Consider the following 16,957-nt stretch of genomic DNA (forward strand, 5'->3'; position numbering starts at 1 on the left):
GATTTTAACAGGGCTACAGGTAAAAGGTTTCATCAAAGTCAATCCATTGCCTTTGTTTGAATCCTTTTGCCACAAGCCTGGCCTTAAAGGTCTCCACCTGGCCATCTGCTCTAATCATTCCTTTGTATCCCGTATACATAGATTTCTTTCCGGATTTCATGGCACTATGCCATTTCTCTGAGTCAACACTACTCATAGCCTCATTATAGGTCACAGGGTCGTCATCATCAATGATCGACAACTCATTGTCATTCTCAATGACAAGGCCATAATACCTCTCAGGTTGGCCAGACACTCTCCCTGATCTATGAATGGGCTGTTCCACAAAAGGTTGTTCAGTCAGAACAGGTGTTTCCACTTGATCCGTAGTAGTTTATGCTTCTTGAACTTCATCAAATTCAATTTTGCTCCCACTATTTCCTTCAAGGATAAACTCCTTTTCCAAGAAGGTAGCATGTCTGGAGACAAACACCCGATGATCGGTGTAAAAGTAATACCCTAAAGTCTCTTTAGGATATCCCATAAAACTACATTTTACGGATCGATATTCCAGCTTATCTGGGTCAACTTTCTTGACATAAGCTGGACATCCCCAAATCTTAACGTGTTTAAGACTCGGTTTCCTTTCTTTCCATATCTCATACGAAGTTTGAGGAACAGATTTTGGAAGGCACCTTATTCAGTAAATATGCTGAGGTTTCCAATGCATAACCCCATAGGAATACTGGAAGATTTGCATAGCTCATCATGGACCGAACTATGTCTAACAAAGTTCGATATCTCCTTTCAGATACTAATCTGGAGGAGTCCACTGGGAGACTATACCATTTACTTTGAGATAATCCAGAAACTCGTCATTCAAGTATTCACCACCTCGATCTAATCGAAGAATTATAATACTATATTTCGTTTAGTTTCTCCACTTCATACTTATACTCTTTGAACTTTTCAAAGGCTTCAGACTTGTGTTTCATCAAACACATATCCGAATCTAGATCTATAATCTATGAAAGTAATGAAGTATGAAAATCCACCCATGGCTTGCGTAGACATTGGTCCACATACAACTGTGTGTACCATTCCTAGCAAATTTGCAACCCTCTCTCCATGTCTACTAAATGGAGACTGCAATGCCACTATAAAGTGAGATTTTCATCATCCCTTTTCTTTTATTAGTTTGTTCAATCTGAAATAAATTATGTCACATACATACAAACCATTATTTAAAGTACCACGTCCATAAAGAATATTATCTCTAAGAATAGAACATTCATTATTCTCAATAATAAATGAAAAATCCAGCCAAGTCTAACATGGGAATAATATTCCTCACAATCGAGGGAACAAAATAACAATTATTTAAAACAATAGTCTTGCCCGTAGACATATGTAAATGAAATGATTCTACATCTTTAGCAGCAACTCTTGCTCCATTTCCCATCAGTAGAATCACCTCCTCTTCTTCAAGAGTCCTACTTCTCCTTGGTCCCTGCAACAATTGCAGATATGAGAACCACAGGCGGTATCTAATACCCAAGTAGAAATTTGATTTAATGACATATTCACTTCTATCATGAACATACCTGAATCAGAAGCGGTAGTCTCACTACCCTTCTTCTTCTTCAATTCTGCAAGGTAAACCTTGCAGTTCCTCTTCCAGTGCCCCACCTTGTTACAGTGAAAGCAAACAACTTTGCTTTTGGGGTCTTCAGCTTTTGGTGGAACCGGCATTTTCTCACCTACTTTCTTCTTCTTGGAAGGGTTCCTCTTCCTTTTCTTAGGATTGGAACCTTCACCAATTAGAAGAACAGAACTCTTCTTAGGGGGAAATTCGATTCCGCAGTCTTCAACATGTTGTGGAGTTCAGGCAGGCTGACATCCAACTTATTCATGTGAAAGTTCACAACAAACTGCGAGAACAAACTCGAAAGCGATTGCAAGACCAAGTCTTGGCTCAGCTCCCCATCCATGGCAAAACCAAGTTGTCCAAGACGTTCAATCAAATTGATCATCTTAAGTACATGGTCATTCACAGATGATCCCTCAGACATCCTACAACCGAACAGCTCCTTCGATATCTCATATCGAGCTGTCCTCCCTGCCACATCATACAACTCTTGTAGATGCATGAGGATAGTGTGAGCATCCATATGCTCATGTTGCTTCTGTAGCTCAATGTTCATGGAAGCCTAGCATGATGCATTGAGCAACATTTGCATCATCTATCCACTTACGATACACAACATGTTCATCATTATGTGCATCACTAGCAGGTTCAGTAGGCTTATGTGAGTCAATCACGTATTCCAACTTCTCAATCCTGAGAACAATTCTCAAGTTTCGAAGCCAGTCAGCATAATTAGGACCAGTCAATTTGTGAGCATCTAGTATGCTCCTGAGTGATAGTGCAGAAGACATAACGTACAAAGTAAATCTGTAAATGATAAACACATAACAACACTTAGCAAATATTCAATTTCATTTCAAAACACTATATGAATCGGGTCTTTATTCATAAGTGGCTCCCACTAGTTTTCCTAATTTATTCAACCTCCTACGTGAAAAAATTAAACATTATAATGCTAGTGGGAATAGGGATCCTACATTCCATTACACAACCCCGGCTGTGGCACGAAACACCATGTAATGTTCAATAGGCAGACAACTCTTGTCAATTACATCTTATGTTATTCCCTAATCAAACTTTAGCCTCTTGAATAATTGAGTCACGGTTGTGGCACGACAAACTCAATATTCTAAGTCAAGTCTAACCCAACATTCCATAAAATTGAATCAGTCCCCAAAGGCCCACGGCTGTGGCACGTAACGACCTTTAGATTCTTATTCAATGTACACATCTCTATGTAATAGACAAGTATTTCTTATTTCGAAATCAAAGCCCTCGGCTGTGGCACGAAACGATAATGATTCAAAAATAAGAACTACTTTCTACCATGTTGGAAGGCTATGACCGACACAAGCCCGTTGTGTCATTGGCCAATTACTACTTGATATTATTTAATTTTAGAGCGATTATATTACGTTACAATCATAACCATATTATAAAGAGATTCTTCCTTTTAAATTAAATATTTCAAATCAATAATCAATAATCAGATGATTCCCAGATCGGGTGGAGCATTGTCAAGAGGCGTCACTTAATAACCCTTTCTTACAGATAGAAATCTGTTGTTGACAGAATCATCCTTTCTCTCATATCGAAAATTCATATTCAATTACGTGTTTCATAAACACAAGAATCTCATGATTGTATTCATAATATTATTATTAAGGTTATGAAACAATTTCACTATACTAGGTTGTCTAACAAACGCCTTATGTTTATTTAAGTTCACCTAAATCTATCATCGCATGATAAACTAAGCATATATCACATATATCAACATGAATAAACATCAAGGTAGGCATCTTACATCATCTAGCACATTAGAACAAGCAATATACATCTCTATGTATCACAAGAAGCATTTAAAATTAATTCAAACGATCAAAAACAGCTTTAAAACACTTCATGGAATATAAACAGTTCAAAACTTTTATATAAACTAAAATTGATCACTCCATTAGATCTGTCTCGGAAAAACGAATCCAACGGTATATTGCACGCCCAAAACGGAGTTACGAAACTCCCAGAAAATCAATTTTAAAATCAACAGAAGGGCTGTAACGCATTACAGGAACGCGTTACAGTACCTGTAACGCATTCCGGTGATGCGTTACACCCCTTCTCAGCCATTAAAGGGTGTAACACATTTCGGAATGCGCCACAGGTGTGTAACGCATTCCCGGAATGCGTTACACCCCTTTTTTTTTTCTTATTTTATACAGCCGCCTGACAAGCTCCCACACGGAATTTCGTGCGCCTGACTTCTCTGTCTCTTCCCCGTGCAGCACAGACAACACAGCAGCAGTACAGATGACTTACAGATGTACATATATATATACTTACAAATAATATATATATATATATATATATATATGATTTATTTAATTACGAATTTAATTACAAGATCTTCAAAAATTCATAATAAAAAATCTATACATCCTAAAATTATGAAAAAAATACCCAGACGATCTACAACACTTGTAGAACCCAGATCAACATTCAAAATTATTCTGAGAAACAATTTCTCATCAGACAAAATTAATCCATGATATAACTTGAAAAAATCATAATTAATTCATACAAGCACATAAAATTCTGAAATTTTTACCACAGATCTATATGCATACAACCTATGCTCTGATACCATTGTTGGATTTTAAACGCAGCGGGGGTATGGCAAAATACTTTTACACATATAAAATCTAAATAAAAGCATACAGATCATGAATAAAAATTCGAGGGATCGAATCTAACCTTTAAAAATAATTCGGAGACAACGATCAGAGATCCTTAGCAGTTGCTCCTCAAGTGTGAAGCACTCCACCGGTATCCACCAAGAAAACGATGTTAAGGAGGAGGAAGGAGGTGGAGAGAATTGGGTTTTCCAAACTTTTTGGGTTTTGTGTGGGTTAGAATAAAATTAGGGTCTATAATAGTGTATTTATAGGCAAAATTTTCACTGAAATTTTCCCATAAATATTATTATTATTATCCCATTTATTATTCTCATTAATAATTAAAACACCTTTAAATCATTAATCCTTTTTCTAAACACTTTAGAAATAATTCTCTCTCTTGATTTAATTTCCAAAAATTAAATCCTTTAATTAATAATATTAAGAACTTTTCTTAATTAATTTATAATCAATTAAATCTCATTTAATCAATTATTAAATTTGCCAATTAATTATTTATTTCATAAATAAATAATTATTAGCCATTATTAATTAATTCCTCCACCATTAAATCATTCTCTTTTTATGGTGTGACCCTGTAGGTTTAATATTAAGCCGGTAGTAGAAATAAATAATAATAAAACTATTTTATCATTATTTATATAAATTCTCTAATTTATTAAATATGATTAATTAATTAATCACATTTATTCTACATCGTGAGGGATACTTCTCAGCATATCGCGACTATCCGGATAATATGAATTCACTGCTTAGAATACCAAGAACCTATTCAATGAATAGTTACCGTACAATAAACTCCTTCTACCCTACAATATTCTGATTAAATACGAGGCATGGATCTCGTGTCAAGCTTATCTAATTCAATCACTTGCTTACCATTTACTATGCGTAGTTCTATGCAAATTAAAAACTCCTTTCTAATTTCATTCACTCTGGCCAGAGATTCCTGAACTAGCATAAGTGGATCAGCCTTGAACATTCGCTTCCTTCACTGGAAGGGGTAGATCCTTTATTGATGATACACTATCTTCGTGTATAAATTCCTATACCCAGAAGAGCCCTAATAATTGTCCCTGAAGACTAAGAACTAAACCAAAGCATAGTTCAGTGTACACAAGATGACTATGATGACCTCAAGTCTAAGGATACTTGTACAACTATCACTATGTGAACAACTGCTGACACGTGAGTGAACTCCATCAGTTGTTTGATAAGTGGCATTTTATACCACTTAGAACGTCTTAAAATGGCTTAAATTGGTGTCTTGAAATCAAGTATTTTGTGTATTTGATGCGTTTTTCTAGTGTTTATGCATTTCAGGGTATTAGTTGCATTTCGGAGGAGGAATCATCAAGAATAAGCCTTGGCATGTGTTCACCATTGAGAGAGGAAAAGAACGGGCAGATTACGGCAAAGAAACGGAGCAAACCTGGAATTTTTCTAGTTGGGTCCTGCGCGCCCGCGCAGCAATGCTGAGCGGCCGCGCAGCAGCCTTGCGCGCCCGCGCAGAAATGCTGAGCGGCCGCGCAGGGCCGGGGAAAAAAACTGAATTATTTTAGACTTCTACTTCTGTTTGGCTTCCAACTTCTATGTAATCTGAGTTTTATGGGACTATTATATAAGTAGATTTGAGACGTTTTCATAGAGAATATGAAGGAGATTATGTTTTAGATTGTGTTTGGCACAAAAAGCGAAGGAGATAAGGAAGAAAACCGATTTAGCACACCGCAACGAAGAGGAAGCATATATTCTTGTGATTCTTGTTTCGTTGTAACGTTGGATGCTAGTTTTCTTGCTTTGACTTATTTACTCTTGTGACGTACTCTGTTTTAATATAATTAGTTTAGTTATTATTTTCTTGTGTTGTTTATCATGATTTCATATGAACCCATGATGGCGATAAGTTCTATTATGGGCTAATCGTGATCATGGGGTTGCAACAGATTTATTATGGAATTCTTTAGTTAATTGTTTAATACTTTAGTGTGTGATGATTGCATGATATCTAGTATTGGTTGTGCGTATTCGTCTTATGTGCGTCACGAACATATAAGATAGGGTGTTAATCTCTTGTGAAGCGACAGTGGATCTTGAGATTTAGAACTTGCCATGCTAGCATAGGTTCATGTACGTTGTGCATGATTAGTGGGTAACTCTAACAGTTTTATTTGCCCTATGTAATCAAAAGGAATAACTTGTGCTTAAATCGTTGTGTTGTCAATTTCTGTAGACATATAGGAACTCAACATGATTGATGACTATTCAACTTCTATCTTAATTGTGGATGCTTGGTAGAATGGTATTAGTACAATGAAAGTTGGCTTTTATCAGTTTCGTGTTATTCGATTAATGTCATCACTGTCACATGCTAAAGGTAATAACAATGGCTATAGAAGGAAGTAATAATGAAGTTGTGATCTCATGAGTGTTTTATTATTGATAAATTGAAGTGTTAGTTAAGTGGTTAATTAAGTAGTTAATTATAGTTAATATTTAATCAACAATTTTAAGTGTTATCTTAACATTGAGAAGTAATTATACATTGGTGAGTGAGTTTAATTAGACAATAACTTAGTCTGAGTCTCTGAGGGAACGAACTAGAAAGTATTCTATATTACTTGTGAACGCGTATACTTGCGTGAATATTAGTGCATGTTTTCGCCCTAACAAGTTTTTGGCGCCGTTGCCGGGGACTCGGCGTATTTGTTTAGTTTATGTACTTACCATCATTGGTCATTAGGACTCAGTGATTAGGACGTAGTAGTTAATTACTCTTTTTGGTTGTGTTTCAGGTACTTTAGCAAGCGTTTATGCAAACTCGTTCTCGTGCTCGCAAGAGGACCTTAGATACAGCTGAGGAGAAAGATGAAGTTCTTGATAATCCGGAGAAGTTAGATTTTGAGGATTCGGATTCAGGAACTGAGCAGAAAGAACCAGTAAACATGGGAGATCGTATTGTTCAAGCTGATCCAGCTCTTATGGATTTTTCTCGGCCTAAAATTGATGACATTCAGTCAAGCATCCTTCATCCGGCTATTCAAGCTAACACCTTTGAAATCAAGCCGGGCACTATTCAGATGGTGCAGAATTCTATTTCTTTTGGAGGAGCGGCAACTGAAGACCCCAATATGCACATAAGGAATTTTGTCGAGATCTGCAGCACTTTTAAGTATAATGGCGTGACTGATGAGGCTATCAAGTTGAGGCTTTTCCCATTCTCACTGAGTGATAAAGCTAAAGACTGGTTACATTCTGAACCAGCTGGGTCAATCACTACGTGGCAAGATCTTGCGCAAAAGTTTCTGGTGAAGATTTATCCAATGGCAAAGATTGCTGCTATGAGGAGTGCTCTTACTCAGTTTGCACAGCAACCTACAGAATCTATGTGTGAGGCTTGGGAACGCTACAAGGAAATGTTGAGAAAATGTCCACATCATGGAATGCCGGATTGGATGGTAATCACTGGTTTTTATAATGGTTTGGGGGCCCAATCTCGGCCCATGCTCGATGCAGCAGCTGGAGGAGCCTTATAGGCTAAAAGCTATACTGAGGCATATAATCTTATAGAGACAATGGCTGCAAACGAGCATCAAAACCCAACTCAGAGGATGACAGTCAGGTAAGGTCGCAGGTATTCTGGAAGTTGATGCAGCCACCGCTATTGCAGCCCAGCTCCAAGCGCTATCAATGAAGGTTGATTCTTTGGCTACGTATGGAGTTAATCAAATAGCTATGGTTTGTGAGCTTTGTGCAGGTTCTCATGCTACGGATCAGTGTTCTCTTGTCAACGAATCTGTTCAGTATGTGAATAATTATCAGCGACAACAGCAGCCTGTGCCAGCGACCTATCATCCTAACAACAGAAATCATCCAAATTTCAGCTGGGGAAATAATCAGAATGCTATTCAGCCACCATATCAGCAAGGAGTGAGTAAACAGTTTAACCCACCTGGATTGCAGCAACCACAGCAGTATGCTACAAGGCAATCATATCCTCAACAGGGAAGTGCAGCTGCACCTACTAGTGCTGATTTTGAGGAACTTAAGCTGTTGTGCAAGAGTCAGGCGGTTTCTATCAAGACCTTGGAAAATCAAATCGGTCAATTAGCCAATGTAGTGCTCAATCGTCAACCTGGCACTCTTCCCAGTGACACAGAAGTACCAGGCAGGAAGGAAGCTAAAGAGCAAGTCAAGGCTATTACCTTAAGGTCTGGAAAAGTAGCTGATGCTGAAAAGGCAAAAGAAGTCGAAGCTGAAGTTAGAGATGAAGAATCTAAGCAAAAGGAGAAAGTGGCGGAACTAAAGAAGACTACTGTTGAACACACTCTGCCTGAGGCTAATACAGGGGAGAAACAGCTCTATCCTCCACCACCTTTTCCTAAGAGATTGCAGCAACAAAAGCTGGATAGACAGTTCGGGAAGTTTCTGGAGGTGTTCAAGAAACTTCACATCAATATACCTTTCGCTGAGGCGCTGGAACAAATGCCTAGTTATGCGAAGTTTATGAAGACTATTCTTTCAAGGAAGGTGAAACTGGATGACCTTGAAACCGTTGCTCTCACGGAAGAATGCAGCACGGTTCTGCAACAAAAGTTACCACCAAAACTGAAAGATCCAGGAAGCTTCACCATTCCTTGTACCATTGGCAATCTAACTTTTGACAAGTGCCTTTGTGATTTGGGAGCAAACATTAATCTGATGCCATTGTCGATCTTTAAAAAGCTGGATCTGCCTGATCCAAAACCCACATACATGTCGCTACAATTGGCGGACCGTTCCATTACTTACCCAAGGGGCATAGTTGAGGATGTGCTCGTCAAGGTGGATAAGCTCTTCTTTCCTGCTGATTTTGTTATTCTGGATTTTGAGGAAGATAAGAAGATTCCCATAATCTTGGGGAGGCCTTTCTTGGCTACTGGCCGTACCTTGATAGATGTGCAAAAAGGGGAACTTACTATGCGGGTCCAAGATCAGGATGTGACCTTCAACGTATTCAAGGCAATGAAATTCCCTACAGAAGATGAGGAGTGCTTAAAAGTGGATGTGATTGATTCTGCGGTTACTTCGGAACTCGATCACATGCTAATGTCTGATGCATTGGAAAAGGCCTTAGTGGGGGATTTCGACAGCGATGATGAAGATAGCAACGAGCAATTACAATATCTGAACGCTTCTCCATGGAAGCGAAAGCTCGACATACCATTTGAATCTCTTGGTACTTCTAACCTTAAGAATGCTGAAGGGAAGCTCAAACCATCAATAGAGGAAGCACCTACCTTGGAGCTCAAACCATTACCTGAACACTTGAGGTATGCTTTTTTAGGTGAGTCATCTACATTACCTGTTATTATTTCAGCTGACCTTTCAAGTAGTGAGGAAGACAAGCTCTTAAGGATTTTGAGAGAATTCAAATCGGCTATAGGATGGACCATAGCAGACATAAAGGGGATAAGTCCTTCATATTGTATGCATAAAATTCTGTTAGAGGAAGGTAGTAAGCCAACTGTGGAACAGCAGCGAAGACTGAACCCGATCATGAAGGAGGTGGTGAAGAAAGAAATTCTGAAATGGCTAGATGCAGGCATCATTTATCCTATTTCTGACAGCTCGTGGGTGAGCCCCGTGCAATGTGTACCTAAGAAAGGAGGTATCACTGTGGTCGCAAATGAAAAGAATGAGCTCATCCCTACTCGAACAGTTACAGGATGGAGAGTATGCATGGATTATAGAAAATTGAACAAAGCCACAAGGAAGGATCACTTCCCTCTCCCATTCATTGATCAAATGCTTGACAGATTGGCGGGACATGAGTATTTTTGTCTTCTGGATGGTTATTCCGGGTATAATCAGATTGTATTACACCAGAGGATCAGGAAAAGACTACCTTCACTTGTCCATTTGGCACATTTGCTTTTCGTAGAGTTTTGTTTGGGTTATGTGGCGCCCCGGCCACCTTTCAGAGATGTATGATGGCTATATTCTCTGACATGATTGGAAATAACGTCGAAGTGTTCATGGATGACTTCTCCGTCTTTGGACACTCATATGATGAATGTTTAAATAATCTGCGCGCCGTACTCAAAAGATGCGTGGAAACTAATTTGGTGCTTAATTGGGAGAAATGTCATTTTATGGTACGTGAAGGCATTATCCTTGGGCATAAGGTCTCTAGCAAAGGTCTGGAGGTGGACAAGGCCAAGGTGGGAATCATTGAAAATCTTCCCCCACCTAATTCAGTGAAAGGAATCCGTAGTTTTATCGGTCATGCGGGTTTTTATCGGTGATTCATCAAGGACTTTTCAAAGATATCTAAGCCGTTGTGCAATTTACTTGAGAAAGATGTGCCTTTTAAATTTGATGATAAATGTTTGGCAGCATTCGAGACTCTCAAGGAGAATTTGATCACGGCACCAGTTATTACAGCACCAGATTGGACAGAACCGTTTGAGATGATGTGTGATGCGAGTGACTATGCGGTAGGTGCAGTTCTGGGACAGCGCAAGAAAAATCTCTTCCATGTGGTCTACTATGCGAGTAAGACTTTAAATGGGGCCCAATTGAACTACACCACTACTGAGAAGGAGCTTTTGGCTATAGTCTTTGGCTTTGAGAAATTTCGATCTTATCTGCTTGGTACGAAAGTAACAGTATTCACTGATCATGCAGCTATTCGCTATCTGGTTTCTAAGAAGGATTCGAAGCCGAGACTCATTCGTTGGGTGCTTTTACTTCAGGAATTTGAGTTAGAGATCAAAGACAGAAAAGGTACTGAGAATCAAGTAGCTGACCATCTCTCTAGGTTGGAGAATCCCGAGTCTACTTCACAAGATAGGATGTTAATCAATGAATCTTTTCCGGATGAGCAGTTGTTTGCAATTCAGGAGGAAGAACCATGGTTTGCAGATATTGTAAACTATCTTGTCAGCAATATAATGCCGCTTAATTTGACATCCGCTCAAAAGAAGAAGTTTCTGCATGAGGTGAAGTGGTATATGTGGGATGAACCATATTTGTTTAGACAGGGAGCTGACCAGATCATCAGGAGATGTATCCCGTTCTGTGAGACGGAGGGGATATTACGAGACTGCCATTCCACGGTTTATGGTGGACACTATGGAGGTGAGAAGACGGCAGCTCATATTCTGCAAGCAGGTTTTTTCTGACCTACTTTGTTCAAGGATGCTCATCAGTTTGTTTTAAGGTGTGATCATTGCCAAAGAGTGGGAAATTTGTCAAGGAAGGATGAGATGCCATTAAATGTGATGCTTGAAGTCGAGGTCTTTGATGTATGGGGAATCGATTTCATGGGGCCTTTTATCTCGTCTTGCAATAATCAGTACATCTTGCTGGCAGTCGATTATGTCTCAAAATGGGTCGAAGTTAAGGCTTTACCGACAAATGATGCAAAGGCAGTGCTAAATTTTCTTCATAAGCAAATTTTCACAAGGTTTGGAACGCCTCGGGTAATCATAAGTGATGAAGGATCGCATTTTTGCAACCGTAAGTTCACTTCTATGATGCAGCGTTATAATGTGAATCATCGAGTAGCTACTGCCTATCATCCGCAAACAAATGGTCAAGCGGAAGTGTCTAACAGAGAGATAAAGCACATTCTAGAGAAGGTCGTTTGTCCGTCAAGGAAGGATTGGTCTTTAAAGCTCGATGAAGCTGTTTGGGCTTACAGAACAGCATACAAAACTCCACTTGGGATGTCACCGTTTTAGTTGGTGTACGGTAAGGGATGTCATCTACCGGCGGAGCTTGAGCATAAGGCCTACTGGGCATTGAAGAAATTGAACCTGGATTTAGATGCAGCTGGTAAGAAAAGAATGCTTCAACTTAATGAACTTGATGAATTTCGACTTCAAGCGTACGAGAATAACAAAATCTATAAGGAAAAGGTGAAGAGGTGGCACGATAGGAAGCTACATCCTAAGTTATTTGTGCCAGGGCAACAAGTTCTGTTAGTCAACTCTCGGCTCCGACTTTTTCCTAGGAAGTTGAAATCAAGGTGGTCTGGACCTTTTATTGTCAAAACTGTGTTTCCACATGGAGCGGTGGAAATTTTTGAGAATGATTCGGACCAAGCATTCAAGGTTAACGGTCAGCGGTTGAAGCACTACTATGGGGACATGGCAAACCGATAGGTGGTTAGTGCCATTTTGTTGACTACTTGAGAAAGGTACGGAACGTCAAGCTAACGACGAAAAAGAAGCGCTGCGTGGGAGGCAACCCATGAATTGTTGTTACAGGAACCCTTAGAAGTTAATAACCTATCCAAAAACACAAAAAAAATCAGAAAAAAGGGGCTGAATTTTTTTTTTCCAGAGACCCTCTGCGCACCCGCGCAGCTTGCTGCGCGCCCGCGCAGAAATGCTGAGCGGCTGCGCAGGGGTCGAGTTCCAGAAAATTTTTTACAGTTCAGAAAAAAAAAAAAAACACAAAAACCCATCACAGCCCATAAACCCACGAATTCTTTTCCCATTATCCCATGATTTTATCCCTCAACCCCACTCATAATCTAATTTAACCTACTCCACACCCTATATATACATACACCTATCCTACATATCTCCCACAAACTTCCTACACTTAAACCCTCTTATAAACATCAAAAATCAGTTCTTACACACTTTTATTCACAAATCAATGGCACCCAAGAGAGCACGCACTATTGACAGCAGCAGCACAGTTCCTACTGCTGATTCATCAAGGGGTACTGCTGCAAGGCCTCGGTTAACTGACAGAGCTGCGGAGGAGGAGTACAGTAGGCTGTTGGGGAAGCCGATTCTGAAGGAGAGGGGGTTTTTACCATCAGGGAGGGATGGTGAGTTGTTGCCCATGATTGCAGAGAAGGGGTGGATCGCTTTTTGTGAGTCACCCGAAGCAGTACCGATGAGTGTTGTTCGCAAGTTCTACGCGAATGCGAAGGCTGAAAACAATGGGTTTTCTGTAGTTCGTGGGCTGACGGTTGATTATCATCCTGCGGTGATTCGCCGTGTGATTGGACAGCGAGAGAGGAAGCCCGAGGAGGAGAACTGGAATGAAAAGACTGCTGAGGATTTTGACTTAGATTTGATTTGTGCGACTCTCTGTCGACCGGGCACAGTTTGGAACCGCAGTCCAGCCAATAATGAGTATCGTCACTTTCCGGCGATCGCCATGAACAGGTATGCCCGTGCATGGAATGCATTTATATGTGCTAATATTTTGCCTTCTTCACATGCACACGAGGTCACAGTTGAGAGAGCACAATTGTTGTGGGGAATTCTGAATGAGGAATACTATGTGGACCTTGGTGAGTTTATCTACCAAGGAATTCTGAAGTTTTTAAGGGGAGCAAAACATATGAACATCCCTTATGCATCCACGGTTACGAAGCTATGTCGAGCAGTAGGAGTGAACTGGCCGGCTCATGAGCAGTTGCAGTTGCCAGCAGCTCCGATAGATTCTGGCACTCTGAATGGGATGCAGGAGTGGACCGGTGGTGAGCCTGAGGAGCATGGGCTGGGTTATCGTCTTCCAGGAGGACGTCCAGCACGAGGTGCTACTATGGCTAGGCCAGGGCGTGGTGAGGCTGGTTCTTCGAGAGCTCAGGAGGGTGCTGGGATGGGTGATGCCCAGTATAGGAGGCTTTCACGGCGGATGGATGCCATGTATGAGACGCAGAGCAGGTTTGCTCAAGAGCTCACCCTTGCGTTAAGGACTGCTTTTCGAGGCCTTGGAGCTGATATCCAGTGGCCAGTTTTTGGTGAGGACTCTGCATACCCGCCGCCTGATACTCCACCCACTGAGGGTGATGATGATGATGACTCCGAGTAGGTATACCTTGTGTTCCTTTCTACTACCTTCACTGGGGACAGTGAAGATTTTAAGTTTGGGGGTGGTAGTTAAGGAATATTTTGTGTGTGTCATATAGCTGCATATTCATGATAGTTAGTTCATATAGTTGCATAATTTTTGCCATATAGTTTTTTTTATAGCTTTATTTGTTTGTCATATCATATAGCTCATGCATATACCATGATCCCTTTTGCAATGATTTATCGACTGAATTGTGATATTGATGCGAGTGTAGTGATAGCATTAAAGTGATATTAAGTTGTGTAGGTTGATATGCATGCTAGAAGCACTTGTATTTTCACTAAGTCTTAGAGAATGCTTAAGGGCTAGATTGTTGTTATGATCTGATTATTTTTGAGGATAATCTATTTATTATGCTTAGAATTTGATAATAGGTTCTTAGTGGTAAAGGCATGAAAAAGAAAAAAAAATGGAGTAAAAATGGAATTTGTTGCTAGTTGTGGCTAGGCGTCAAATGGCTAGTAGCCGGCTCGCATGTTATGCGAGTAGTCTAGGGTTGAGCAAGATGGAGCGAAACGCACTTGCTCAGAAGAAAAAAAAAATTTGCATAATTGATCAAGAGTGGGCTCTTTGGTATTCGAGTTATTAAGTTCTTAAGGGACTTTGTGCCTAGTGACCTAAGGCTTTTAGAGTCTGGGATCCGCTAACCTAACGCTCGTTACATGGATACCATTGTATACGTCTTTTGTGGACCTCACTCATTGCACGGTCAAATAAGCATTTGAGTTGTAAATAAAAAGCACGATTCTGTAGTAAGCTCCAGAGTTCTTGTAGTGTTGTATATCACTTTGTGCCTAGAATTTTTATTCTTTGTATAATCGTAGGATTGCCTTGAGGATAGTCTAGTCATAGTAATTGGTCTAGTTCCGAAGCATATCTGTTAAGCATTTGCACACACCACGTTTCTGGCTGTATGTCCGTTTGCATGAGTTTATTGATCTTTAGTGTCTAACTGCATTCGTTGAGACGTGACAATTTGGTTGGTTAATTGTAGTAAGGGGGATCGTTGCATTTTCATATAGATTGCATTCATGCATATTTTTATTTGTTTTGAGTCTGTGACGCTTGAGGACAAGCATCGATTTAAGATTGGGGGTGTGATAAGTGGCATTTTATACCACTTAGAACGTCTTAAAATGGCTTAAATTGGTGTCTTGAAATCAAGTATTTTGTGTATTTGATGCGTTTTTCTAGTGTTTATGCATTTCAGGGTATTAGTTGCATTTCGGAGGAGGAATCATCAAGAATAAGCCTTGGCATGTGTTCACCATTGAGAGAGGAAAAGAACGGGCAGATTACGGCGAAGAAACGGAGCAAACCTGGAATTTTTCCAGTAGGGTCCTGCGCGCCCGTGCAGCAATGCTGAGCGGCCGCGCAGCAGCCTTGCGCGCCCGCGCAGAAATGCTGAGCGGCCGCGCAGGGTCGGGGAAAAAAACTGAATTATTTTAGACTTCTACTTCTGTTTGGCTTCCAACTTCTATGTAATCTGAGTTTTATGGGACTATTATATAAGTAGATTTGAGACGTTTTCATAGAGAATATGAAGGAGATTATATTTTAGATTGTGTTTGGCACAAGAAGCGAAGGAGATAAGGAAGAAGATCGATTTAGCACACCGCAACGAAGAGGAAGCATATATTCTTGTGATTCTTGTTTCGTTGTAACGTTGGATGCTAGTTTTCTTGCTTTGACTTATTTACTCTTGTGACGTACTCTGTTTTAATATAATTAGTTTAGTTATTATTTTCTTGTGTTGTTTATCATGATTTCATATGAACCCATGATGGCGATAAGTTCTATTATGGGCTAATCGTGATCATGGGGTTGCAACGGATTTATTATGGAATTCTTTAGTTAATAGTTTAATACTTTAGTGTGTGATGATTGCATGATATCTAGTATTGGTTGTGCGTATTCGTCTTATGTGCGTCGCGAACATATAAGATAGGGTGTTAATCTCTTGTGAAGCGACAGTGGATCTTGAGATTTAGAACTTGCCATGCTAGCATAGGTTCATGTACGTTGTGCATGATTAGTGGGTAACTCTAACAGTTTTATTTGCCCTATGTAATCAAAAGGAATAACTTGTGCTTAAATCGTTGTGTTGTCAATTTCTGTAGACATATAGGAACTCAACATGATTGATGACTATTCAACTTCTATCTTAATTGTGGATGCTTGGTAGAATGGTATTAGTACAATGAAGTTGGCTTTTATCAGTTTCGTGTTATTCGATTAATGTCATCACTGTCACATGCTAAAGGTAATAACAATGGCTATAGAAGGAAGTAATAATGAAGTTGTGATCTCATGAGTGTTTTATTATTGATAAATTGAAGTGTTAGTTAAGTGGTTAATTAAGTAGTTAATTATAGTTAATATTTAATCAACAATTTTAAGTGTTATCTTAACATTGAGAAGTAATTATACATTGGTGAGTGAGTTTAATTAGACAATAACTTAGTCTGAGTCTCTGAGGGAACGAACTAGAAAGTATTCTATATTACTTGCGAACGCGTATACTTGCGTGAATATTAGTGCATGTTTTCGCCCTAACATTGTTCAGCTGTGCGAGTCATGTTCAGTGAACTTATTCTATAATAAGCACCTACATACTAGCTATAGTGTCACCACACAAATGTCTATGAGAACAGACATCCTTCATAATGAAGCAAGCATAGTATGTACCGATCTTTGCGGATTATTAATTACCAATTAGTAATCCTATGACCAGGAACTATTTAAGTTTAGAGTTATCATCTTTTTA

At 39.6% G+C, this 16,957-nt stretch overlaps 1 non-coding gene across 1 annotated transcript; it reads right to left on the reverse strand.

Annotated features, from left to right (window-relative positions):
- Positions 1 to 7,661: 7,661 nt before the first annotated feature.
- LOC141715299 (small nucleolar RNA R71) lies at positions 7,662 to 7,768 on the reverse strand. Its single transcript, XR_012572066.1, has one exon. It is a non-coding gene; the product is annotated as a small nucleolar RNA R71 (small nucleolar RNA).
- Positions 7,769 to 16,957: the final 9,189 nt, after the last annotated feature.

This window comes from Apium graveolens, chromosome 3 (genome assembly GCF_009905375.1).
Source record: "Apium graveolens cultivar Ventura chromosome 3, ASM990537v1, whole genome shotgun sequence".
Lineage (NCBI taxonomy): Eukaryota > Viridiplantae > Streptophyta > Magnoliopsida > Apiales > Apiaceae > Apium > Apium graveolens.